This window comes from Erithacus rubecula (genome assembly GCF_903797595.1).
Source record: "Erithacus rubecula genome assembly, chromosome: 5".
Lineage (NCBI taxonomy): Eukaryota > Metazoa > Chordata > Aves > Passeriformes > Muscicapidae > Erithacus > Erithacus rubecula.
This window is the reverse complement of record NC_136687.1, coordinates 18,663,741-18,675,747: the sequence shown is the minus strand read 5'-3', so window position 1 is coordinate 18,675,747 and position 12,007 is coordinate 18,663,741.

Below are 12,007 nucleotides of genomic sequence, written 5' to 3'. Positions count from 1 at the left end.
ATTTTTATTAATGCTGCTGGTTTGTTTTTAGTATAGCAATGGTTCTAATCAGAATAGTTTCTCAAATCTACTGAGGTACTTAAGCATTTGTCTAAGAAGCTCTCATCTAAAGTTGCTGAAGTTTCTTGAAGTTGTATTAATAGTATAAGTATTTATTTATTATTTCAGAAGGTTTATAAGCTTCTGAAAAAAACTTATTCCCGCAATAAAAGATCTCTCAGTAGCAATGAGGTGTCTTTCTACTTGTGGCTGTAGGTTTGTTTCACAGTTCTTGATTGATTTCCCCCCTTTTTGCTTGCATGTACATATGTATATATACATATATCTGCATAAATATATATGACAGTGTGTGTGTACATGCAGCTGCATGTAAGTTCTCTAAAAATATGTGACATGAGACCTTGAATTTAGTGTGGAAGCTTTTGGTTTATTGAACCCAGGTGACAAAAATTACATTACCAAGTTAGCCAATTATGTTGTGAGTAAAGCGCGTAACATTAAATTCTGGCAGGTTTGCAAAACAGATATGTTAAAGTTATGAGTGACAGCAACAAAAGCATGAGTATTTTTCAACAGCACAGGTATGAGAATAGGAAATAACTGAGAATTACTCAGCTAATGCATGGAGATTAATGTCCTGAAAGATAATCACTTCTCATCACAACATAGGAAGATGCTGTTGAAGTGTAGACAGTTAGGTACCTCTAGGGATGACTTAGCAATGGTGTTTCATAGCTTTATAAAAATGTCTCAATTCACTGAAGTCTAGATTAGCCATTTGTTTCTTATTCTTGGTAATTAATACTTGAGATCAATTAGCTTTGAGATCACTGCAGAAATTGCAGCTAGGTTGCAGGCAGTAAGTATACTCTCAGTTGTTACATTAGATAGCTTTGGGGTTTTTTTATCCATTCTAATTGCAATAAATCTGTGGTTTAAGTAATAAAGGGTCAGTTGTTTTGTTTTGTTTGGTTTTTGTTGTTGTTGTTGTTTTTCCTTCTGCTCACTGATACAACATTAGTAATATTAGTCCAATTGAAGAGATGTAAGCAGGTGTAATACTCATTTGTTTTATTTAATGGCACGGTCACAATCCTAGTAACTTTAGAAAACTTAAAATATAAACTACAACTATATATGTGTTTCACTGCTTCTTCAAAGCAAGCTTGCTCACAGAATTTAGATAACTACAAGAAATAATAACACATGAGACAAAATAAGGATATAAGCAGTTTATTGGTTTTGGTTTTTTAACAATTAATTATTAACAAATGAGTAGAGAACTGTACATTGAGGATCAATGTCAGCAATATAGCAGACACCGAAATAGCTGAACAGTTATAGAATGTTTAAAAAAAAAACCCAGAAATTTGTGGACAATTTTCCTTGACATGTCCTCCAAATTCTTAATGACACAGACACGTTCAAAGAGTCACAACTAGACCAGAACCCATCTCTCATAGGGCACCATGGGGTACGCTACTTCCACTCATGTGTTGGAGATGTGGGTGCTCCAGCTTTGTACCCACTCAGCCCACTTCTTCCAAGTGTCACCTCAGCCCCCAAAGGTGTGGGTCCCTGTGTACCCTGACTCATACTGTTGAACTAGGAGCTGCTCTTTCCAGCCTGGCAAAGGCCATTATACCCCAGGGAGTCTTTGGCAGCATCATACCACTCCAGATGCATTTCTCTCTTCTTACTTGTTCAAATTTCAATGATTCTTTCATACCTTGCTTAAGGATGACTCTTTTGTTTGTTTTTTTGGCTTGGTTTTTTTTTTTTTTTTTTTTTGGTTGGTTTCCTTACCCAAATTTTTTTATGGTTATTCACAGATGATTGTTTATTCCAACACATATTAATCATTGGTGCCATCAGTGTCACATTTAGTTGGTTGGGTGGATGGGGGTTGTTTGTTTGGTTGCTTAGTTTTTTGTTAGGTTTTGGGTTGGTTGGTTGGTTGGGCTTTTTCGGGAAGTATCATCTCAAACATCTTTAAATATTCCACTCATGTACATTGTTTACATGTACATTCCTATTTTATCATATATTGTTACCCAGGCAGTTTTACCAAGGGAAAACTATTAGTGTTTCTCCACAAAGATATAGTGCTTCTAGTTTATATGCTAGCATGTTGCTACAAGAGGAGCTTGAACTCAGACTGCACAGAGATCCCATCTGTCTTAATGAAATATTGAAGTTTAGTGACAGAGGACCCTCCAGATCTCTGCAAACAGCTTAAATGACAGAATGACACCATATATCCTGCATTCAAGCTGTACATGGATGCAATGGCTCTTTTTGTGTAGTTAACCACTTTCAAATTCTATTCTTCCAGGCCCCCTAAATAACAACAATTGCCTGTGGCTTGCATCGACACAGCATGAGGTGTGTTTTAGTACACAGTTTTTCCACAGGTTGATATCAAATATGCACAACTAATTTTTAAGGTCATCTTCCAGATGTGTTAGAAGCAGGGAAAATAGCACATAGAAGCAGCTATGTCTTCAGATGTTGAAAGGCTAGATGCTTGGGGATTTACTTACTGCAGTTATGTTTGTGCATGTGGGGTGTTTTTAATTTTTTTTCTCAGTACCAGAGGTACACAAATTCCATTTCTTCCCTGTGCTTTATGACGCCTATGATTATGAGCTTATGTAGCCTCAATTTCAGCTGTGTTTTGTTTTATTCAAAATAACCAGATTAATTTTACCAGAGCAATGTGAACTAAACATAATGAAGAGGCTTCAGTTATTCCCAGAGAACGCTCTGTGGAAAATTTGCAAGTGTAACATAACTCTTGCCCTGCTTACCCAGCTGCTTGACAGATATTATATGAAAAACAAACCAGCAGTATACTTCAAGGCATGTGGGTCTTTATTGTCTTGAGATAATATAATTCTGGGTACTGTGGCCAGCACATAGTGCAAGTGTGCATGCATGTAAGATGTCTGATGAGAGTGTACTATGGTTACTTTCTAATTTTTCTGGCAAGCAGAATAATTACTGTCATGCACACTAAACTCCAAGACAGGCCTAAGTCTTTGAAGGATATATCTTTTTTCAGTTGTCTACAGACCTTCTAAAACTTAGCCAGGCTGGTCTTATACAACACAGTTTGAGTTGAACTCATGCCCCAAGTACATTGAAAGAAGAAATACTTTGTTCCTACTACATCTACTAGCTTTGTTTGTCTTTCTTTGCAGTAAGTCAGTTTTGCCAATCTGTTATTGGCTCTTTGGGTTTTGGTCGGGGTTTTTATGGGCTTTTTTTGGTTTGGTTTTTTTTTTTTTTTTGGTGTTAGTTTTTTCTTGTTGTTTGTTTTGGTTTTTGGTTTTTTTGAGGAAGTTTTGGGTTTTCTGGTTTGTTTGGTTGATTTTTTTTTTGTGTAGCTTTATATTTCTTTTTTGTTGTTTGTTTGTATTGTAATTGCATTTTAAAATTTTCTAATGTGGTGTTTTTTGGTTTTTGAGAGGTTCTTTGTTCACTCTTTTGGAGTGGAATGTTTTGGGGAGGTTGGTTCAATTTTTGAGCTTTGTTGTTGGATTTTTTTATGTGTTTTTTTTTTTTTTTTTGTATTTGTGTGTGTGACTGAACTTATCTAGCACATTTGAAAGGGTCCAATGAAGACCAGTGGAAAGGGGAGGAGGGGTCATGGGACTGAACTTCTGACAGATAGATGTAAAGCTGGAAGAAGTATCAACTTTACATTGTGTTCTCTAAGAAAAATGCAGGATTGATAGTCCATATAGAACCCTCAGCAATGAAGTCTCAGTCCTTAACTGTCCATCTTCTGATGCAGGACAACAGTTTCTGAACTAAAAACATTTTATAACACCAACCACTAGAAAACAAGGATATAAATAAAGAAATAATAACCCATCATAGAGTGTGGCTCTGAACATCCCTTTGCACTAATGTACTTTCAGGCTCTTGGTTTCACCTTTCAGAACTGTGCTTTTGCACAATAGTTGCTATAATGTGCCTCTGGGCTTTATAAATAATTACAACACAATAACAAATGAGAAACAGCAGCTTTCATTTTTTTTACTTTGGAAAGGAATCTGCCATTCAGACGATTTTCTTTGTTATATATAACTTGAAAATCTTTTGCCTCGTTTTACTCTATCCTCATACTTTTTTATTTCAAATTCATGTTCAAATACTTTCTGTATCTATGTTAATATTTCATTCTTGTAAATTGATTTTAGTGAACAAAGAACAAGAATTATTTTATGTATGTGAGAATGTGACATTTCAAGGACAGATATTTATCAATAATTAAGCTTCAAAACAGGGTGGGCTGATTTCTTTCTTTTGGTGCGATCTGCTTAATTTATTACTCAGTTTATTGTTGTTCATGTAAAAATTTAAGAAAATTGGAATTCTAATGCTGTTATGCACTCACTAAGGGATCAAAAGTGATGTGAACAGTCACAATCACTGAGTTTAGTCATGAAAAGGAATCACATAGAAATGAAAGTGGTTGTGGGGTGCCTACAGAGAATGTAAAGGTTTGGCCTGAGCATGCAGGAATAGGTCTAGGATAGCCAAAGCTTAGCCCAACCAGAAACTAAGGAGCTAGTGAAAGATTTTAAGAGTTTCTGTGGTTAGCTCAGCATCAAAAGGAGGTGTAGGGAAAATGAGGTACAGATGTTTAGTGGGGTATGACCCCAAGTCTTTTGGGCCCCTTTCACTTATAGCAGATGACCTGAACCCATTTCTGTATTGTGGAGGAAGACAGGGAAAATGTTCTGTAATGAAATGACTGGCTAAATGAAAAAGGAGATCACAGGAGATGCTGTATGCTTACTTTTAGTAAGGCTTTTTACCTAGTTCCTTATGGTTTCCTGAAATCCAATTTGGATATAGCTGTGCACTTGGTAAATGGATGATGAGGTGCAAGGCTGGATCATTGAGCTCAGAGGGTTGTAAGCAGCAATACAAAGGCAAAGCATTGCTCTGATGATCACTGTAAGTGGTGATCATCAGAAATAAAAGTGAGGTCCTTTACCATTGCTAATGATAATGACAGCTGTCACCAAGTTCCCCTGTGGTTCAAATACTCATAGTGACCTCAGTCTCAGACCTGCTCCACTACTTTGCACTACTATTTCTATTCCAAAATGATATTAAGGGGAAAACAATTTCCCTCTTGATTCGTGAGGCACAAATATGATATTATCTTTTCATTCTCATTAAATTCTTATAAATGCAAAGATATAGAATTTGTGGGAGTGGGGGAAGAGACATAGAACTCTGTGAATAATGAGAGAACTCAGAACCTCTCTGCATTCATTAATCAAACTCAATTTGTAATTAGTCAACTCTGTCCTTGTCTTTCCAAATAAGAAATGTTCTGTAGTTTAGTAGGAACATTAAAAAACAAACCAAAAAGACAAAAACACCAAAAAGCAACAACAAAGAACCCAACCCAAAAAAATGAACAAAAAAACCAACAACAACTAAAAAAAAAAACAAACCAAACCAAAACAACAACAACAAAAAAAAACCTGTGAGGAAGTGTAGGTTTGAGGCAAGTTAAGGCAGCATTAAGTTTATAACAGAGATTTTAATCTTTTATGACCAGGGAAACAAACTCCTACAGTTCAGCTCAAAGGATGCTCTGAATTTTTCTAACTCCATAAAAAAGTTCAAAGGATGTGGAGTGAGTGGCACTGAATATTCTTAAGGCTTTTTTTTTGTGAATTTCTTACTTTGCAGCCTTTTTCTGTGCCACCCTGCAGTGTTGATCATGCCCTATTGTGACCCAGAGGAATCATAGGAAGGTACACTTGTTTTAAGAAAGGTGGTGAATTGTCATTGTTGCAAAGATTGATTTGAGCAAGAGTATATTCCCTTCTCATTATACAGTGAAGGAACTCAAGTCTCTGGCAATCTTATGATATTTCATTTTTTGTGCAGTTTACTGAAAATTTTTAAAAATATGTTGTTGAAGATCTGCATTTTAATTATGCCTCGTATGCCCTGATTTTAGTTATGAAATTTCTTGGCATATCTTGTTATATAATTGGTCACATTTCTGAAACTCTTAGAATATCCTGAACTCTGCTGTGCTCCCGGAATTTAGGACAAGCATAGCTGTGTATACAGAGTTCTAATATCTGCTCTACTGAATCAGTAAGTGGCTTGTTAATGTTACTTCAAAACAGCAGGTTCACTATGCTTGACAAGTAAGTGATTTATTTTCTCAAACCTGTTTTATTAAACAGCTTAACATAAAAACAAAGTCTTAGATCCTCTCCTCAAAAAATATGGATCATGATAGGAATATGAAATTTTCTTAGAACTAGAAAATATTCATACAGTTCCAGTAAGACTATCAATAAAATCAGTCCTAAGTGAGAATAAAATAATTTAATGATACATTAGAAGGTACAAGGTTCACTAATTTCCAAGTTGGTAGTTCATTGTATTCATCTTAATGTTTTATCTCTTGCACTCCTTTTAGGGAGTCATATATCATGCCTAAATCCAAAATTTGGACAAAAACTATTCTAATGCAGATGGAGCTATATTTCTAATTATTCACTTTTGCCAACTGATCTATAAAAGATCAGTTCGAGTCATAAGTTTCATGACAAGTCAGAAAATAAATTGCTCAAGATAGAATGCAAATTAGGGACAAGGTTCAGCTGACTACCAGAATGTGTAATTATATTTTGATATGTCACAGAGTAAGACAGTCTAACTTGATTTAAATTTGTAAACTAAAAATAGTTGACTGGAAAAATGGTAGGGAAAGAGTTTATAAAATCTGCTAATTCTTAAGAAATGTAATTATGACCTTGAAAAATAAATTCAGAGTAGATTAAAGAATAAGTTTCTTGAATGTAATTTTATCTTGCAGTAGTGTAGAGCTGAATGTGTGATTATATATGTTGTATGGATGATCTGGAACGTCCATAATTGCATCATTGGTGATCTGAGAAAGATTCTAACACATGGACAACTGAAATTTCCAAAATATTTTGTATAATGTGTTGATAACGAACACATAAAATAATAATTACACAAAAAAAAAAAAAATCCTACTAAACCAAGTAGTGAGACTACTTTATAAACGATTCCAGGGCCAGAGGATTTTAAGACTTAAATACAATGTGTAAGAATATGATTAAGAGAGTGTGGCTACAATACTTCAAGGGCTGTGCAACATAATTTGTACTGAAAATTGAGGCACCTAGAGTAGTTCACCCTTATAGTTCTTCAACCCTGATGTTATCTATCGCTCCTTGGATATACATTTGTATGTATACCTGCTTACTGAATATTTGCTGGAATATAGGCATATTTACATGCATGATCTGTGTCTGCATGCATTAAACTTGCCTATCACAATGTTGGTCAATGAATGCAAATTCAGCTTTTTTTCAAAGCTACTGATACATTTTAACTCAGCATCTGTGGCTGAGCTATGCATATAACATGGATTTAAGAGTTAAATGTGAGAGAATAATAGCCAAGCAGTAGCTCAGCAGACAGAGAGCAGTTACACTGTGCTGTTTGGTATCACTTTATTCAGCTAAAGTTAAGCTCACCCTTAAGCACTTGATTGTATCTTTAGTTTAAAGTTTTGTTGTTTTAGGCTGCCACAATATTTGGTGGAGAAGCAGGTTTTTTTCCTCAAACAGTATAGACACTAAAACATTGACCATGAGAAGAGAGGATTCCTTACAAAAAACGTTGTGGTGATGTGCAAAGGTACTCCTGAGACCTGAGAACTTTGTAGCAGCAGCCTTTATCTCCCTCTGCACAGCAGCATTACTCTGCTTATTTGTATGTCAGCTCAGAACAATATTGTACAGTTTGGATGCAAAGGACCAAACTGTATGATGCTGTTTCAAGTTTACAAGAAACAAAATAAGAAGTAGAGACATAGAGGCAGAAGGCTGGTTTGCTGAGCAAAGTAAAATTTTTTAACAGGACAGGTTGTAGGATAAACTCCTCCAGTTGTAACTGGCCTCTAGGTAGGGGATGACACTTGAAATATCACCTTCTGTTTTCTGTCATATTTGGGGTTTATTTCCTTGATTTTTCCCAGACAAAAGAATCAATCTCATTAGTCTGTAGTTTTCTGAAGTTGACACACTGGTCTTTTTGAATATGACTGCAATATTTTCCTTTCTCCAGTTCACAGATTTCTGTGACCTGTCAAAGATGACTGACATGAGCCATCCAAAGACATCATTCACCTCTTTTGGTACCCTTGGATTTTCAAGGGTTGAGTTGTCTGAAGTAAACACCATCTTTATCCTCATCCAGTATTTTCTGTTCTTTCTGAATCCTTTCACTGAGGACAGGTGCCTGGAAGACATTTTCAGCAAAGACTGAGACAAAGTTGGCATTGAGCACCTCATCCTTACACATCTGCTGTCACTAAATCACTGACCCCTTCCAACACTATACTTGCATACTACCGCAGTGCTGGAAGAAATTCTCATTGCCCTTGTCATCCCTAACAGGTTTCCAAGAGAGCTGCAGCTCTCCTAATAACATCCCTGCATGACTGAAAAATACTTCTAAATTTCGCTTTTGTAGCCTCTCCTCAACCTTCTTGTACACCGCCCTTTTTCTTTTTTTTTTCATTTGAATTCCACCATGAGCTCTCTGTTTAGTCAGACTGGCCACCTGAGATGCTTGTTTTCCTGGGAGTCAGGACTATTGTGTTTGGTTGATGTCTTTCACAACCTTCTTGAGTATTGTTGACCTTTATAATGCCTCCTCCCATATGATCCTATATACCTGTTCCCTGAATAAGCTGTAAGCTGCTCCCCTTAAATACAGACTATAAACACTGCTTATCTCCTTCATTCTCCTCAGGATCTTGAACTCCTCTGATACATGATTATTCCAGTCAAAATTACCTTTGACTTTACTCAAAGACATTGAGTAGCATGTCTTCAACTGGTTCTTCCTCATTTCTGAGTGGTTGATCCCGCTGTGCTTAACCCCTGGCTGGTATCAGCATTTGCATCAAGAAGTCACCCCTGAAAAAATCCTGTCATAGTGACCTAGAAAACGCCAAAGTATTCCTCCATGAGAACTGGAGTCTGTCAGCCAGAATTCCTTATTTCAAAATAGCTCCATTCATATCCTCACCCTGATCAGGTTAACTGTAACAAACTCCTATCACTGGGTCTCCCTTACTGACCTTTCTATTGATTCTGAGTTGTGAACTCTCAGACCAATTGTTGTCTGTCTCACAGAAGGGTTTGCATACTTCTGAGCCACTCCTTCACCTCCTCTTTACCCCCTTTTCTTGATATATCTTCCATGCAGAATGTGTATCCACACAGTCTTGCAATAACCATCCATTGCAATAACCCATTTGTATGAGTTGTCCTACAACTGAGTAATCAAAATTATATGAAATATGTAGGTATGCACATGCACAGTTGCAGTCTTTGCTGGTTTTTTTCCCTGGCTCTGTGCATTTCTGTTCATACAGCATATTTGAGATGGACCTTCTTTCACCCTGTTTTGTTACTCTGGAGTTCTCTCCTGTGCCTGCCACCTGCCCACTACTTTGCTTGTCTGTGGGCTGTAATTTCCCTCCACATCAGTTCCTAAGTTAGAGGTCTACTCACTAGGTTGACCAGTCTGCTGGAAAAGCTGGTCTCAACAGCTTTGTCTTCAGGTCTCCAAAGGAGGGCCCTGTGGCCTAAATCCAAAATTGTTGTTGAAGACATCAGCTACAAAAGCCTCCAATCAATTTCCTAAAATAACTGGGGCAATACACTTTTGTTTGCAATTTTGTGATGAACCAGCTATTGAATACAAACTATGGCAATATGATTATCCAAACCAAAAAGAGCACTTAAGAAAATTTCTCCCCTATAGATTATGTGCTGATTTATTGTAGCTGAGGATTTGGTCAACAAACCTCCATGCCACTCCTGTTAGGTTAACAACATATGTTTTTCTATCTACAAATATCATCTCTATAAGCATTCTAGGTTGCAAAAGGCACTGAAAGGTGTTCTAATTTCTCAAGACAGGTTTTAAATCTCGCTTTATTCTTTGAACTAAATTGCTGCTGCTCTTGGGTCACTATATTTCTTTCTTGTGGATTGGGAAGGCGGAGCAAAGGGAGGGTTGAGGCACTGCTGTCATGTATGCTCAACCTTTGCTGTGTTAATCCATCACTGACTGCTCCTTTTTTTCCCCAGGAAAAACTTTTTAGAGTCCTTAAGTACTATTGAGACCAAGAGGGTAAATGTTCTGTAATGACTTTTAGGTCAACAAAAAAAAAAATAGAAGTTTCTGGGAAAGTTTGAGGAGGAAAAAACGAACAAAATCCCTGACAAAGGAAGATTGCTTTCTCTGCCTCTTGGGCATGGAATGGGGGATTTTGGGGGGATATTTTAGTGTATTTTGGGGGATAATTTTTGTAATTGGGGTAACAACGCTATATATTAATGAACAGTGAAATAATACACACCTATGTGCCACAATTACAATAAAATAATGCATTTGGGCAGATTTTTTGCAGCTCTGAAATCAGTGCAATTCAGTTTTAAGAGATTCATTTTTCAAGAAGAGAAATTTGAAACATTTTAATTTTTTAGCATTCTAACCAAGTCTCTGTAAGAGTGCACTAGCATCTGGATATCTAGTAAGGAATGAAATTTATAGCAAAACATTTAAAAATACTAAGAAGACTGCCTTGGTTTTCCTGTTTGTAATTCGAGTATACTGGGACAAACTCTATTCAGATTTGTCCCCGTGCAGATTAATTCCTTTTGCATGAGTAAACTGAAACAGAATTTCAGTAGTCATTTTTCTGTACATATATTCTGATGCAGTGATGCAGAGACAGATTTTTTATTTTCTATTGCCAAAAGATAATTCAGTTTTCTCAGGATTAGGGCATGAAAAATTGTATAACTTGTCACATCTTACATTAACAGACTTTTCCTTATTAAAAAGCTTTATTAAGAATCTGATCTACTCAAAAATAAGTGGCAGCCAGATTCAAGGATTGCAAATAAACATCTTTAGCCATATTTGATTTCTTTCTTTTCCACAGTTCTAGTGTGAAAACAAAGGATAGAAGCTCTAAGAACCTGCAATGACTGCTTTTTAGTGCTCAGAGGCAGAGATCTCTCATTGAGGCTTGATATCTGATCCCAGCTTTTTCAACAGAAAATCAATACTCTCACAAAGGTGGTAATACATCTTTGGTGGTGGAGTATGCCTCCTCCATGTCAGAAAGTACCTTGTAAGTTCCTTAGATGTAGAGAGCCAGGAGTTAGATTCTCCTGTCTAATCTTGTGTAGAATGGACCACGGTCCAGAGCCCTCCTTCATGTATTGCAAAAAAAAACTTTTTTCAAGCTATATGAAAATAAAGCAACTAGTTCTGAATTATTTGAGTAACATAGCAGTCACGTGTAGGATAACTTGGTTATTATCTCTGTACTGTGCTGATTTTTTTGCAGTAGCAATATCCTTTGAAATGGTAACCTTCTTGTTTCCATGCGAGGAAAAATACCAGTATTTATCTCTCAACATATATAGCAGATTTAGCACTTAATGACATTACTGATAGTAAAAGAAACTTCAAACACAGAGAGATTTGAGGGATCTGGTTGGGGAAAAAACCCCCAAACTACCTTTTTGTTTTCATCCACAGGTAAACTTCTGTAGTAGTTTTCTTTTACCACAAGTTGCCATGTTTAGGAAAAGCAAAAAAGAAAAGCAATAAAGTTATAATTGTCTCTTTTTGAGAGCTAGGTATTAATCGATCACTTAAATAATGACATTTTCTGTCTGTGCAGTTAATTAAGCCTAATCAAAATGTCCAGTTTCTCAACTTTCAGTACCCAGAATGCACTTTGCTTAAGGCTAATGCAATTCTGTGTAAATGCTATCTTTTATTTGTTTACATTTTTTTAAAGGTTAAACAGTATATACTTCCCAGCTTTGTAACTCATGCTGCTGAATGGGTTGTAAGGAGTATTTTGTTCTGTGAGCCAGAGTTTTAA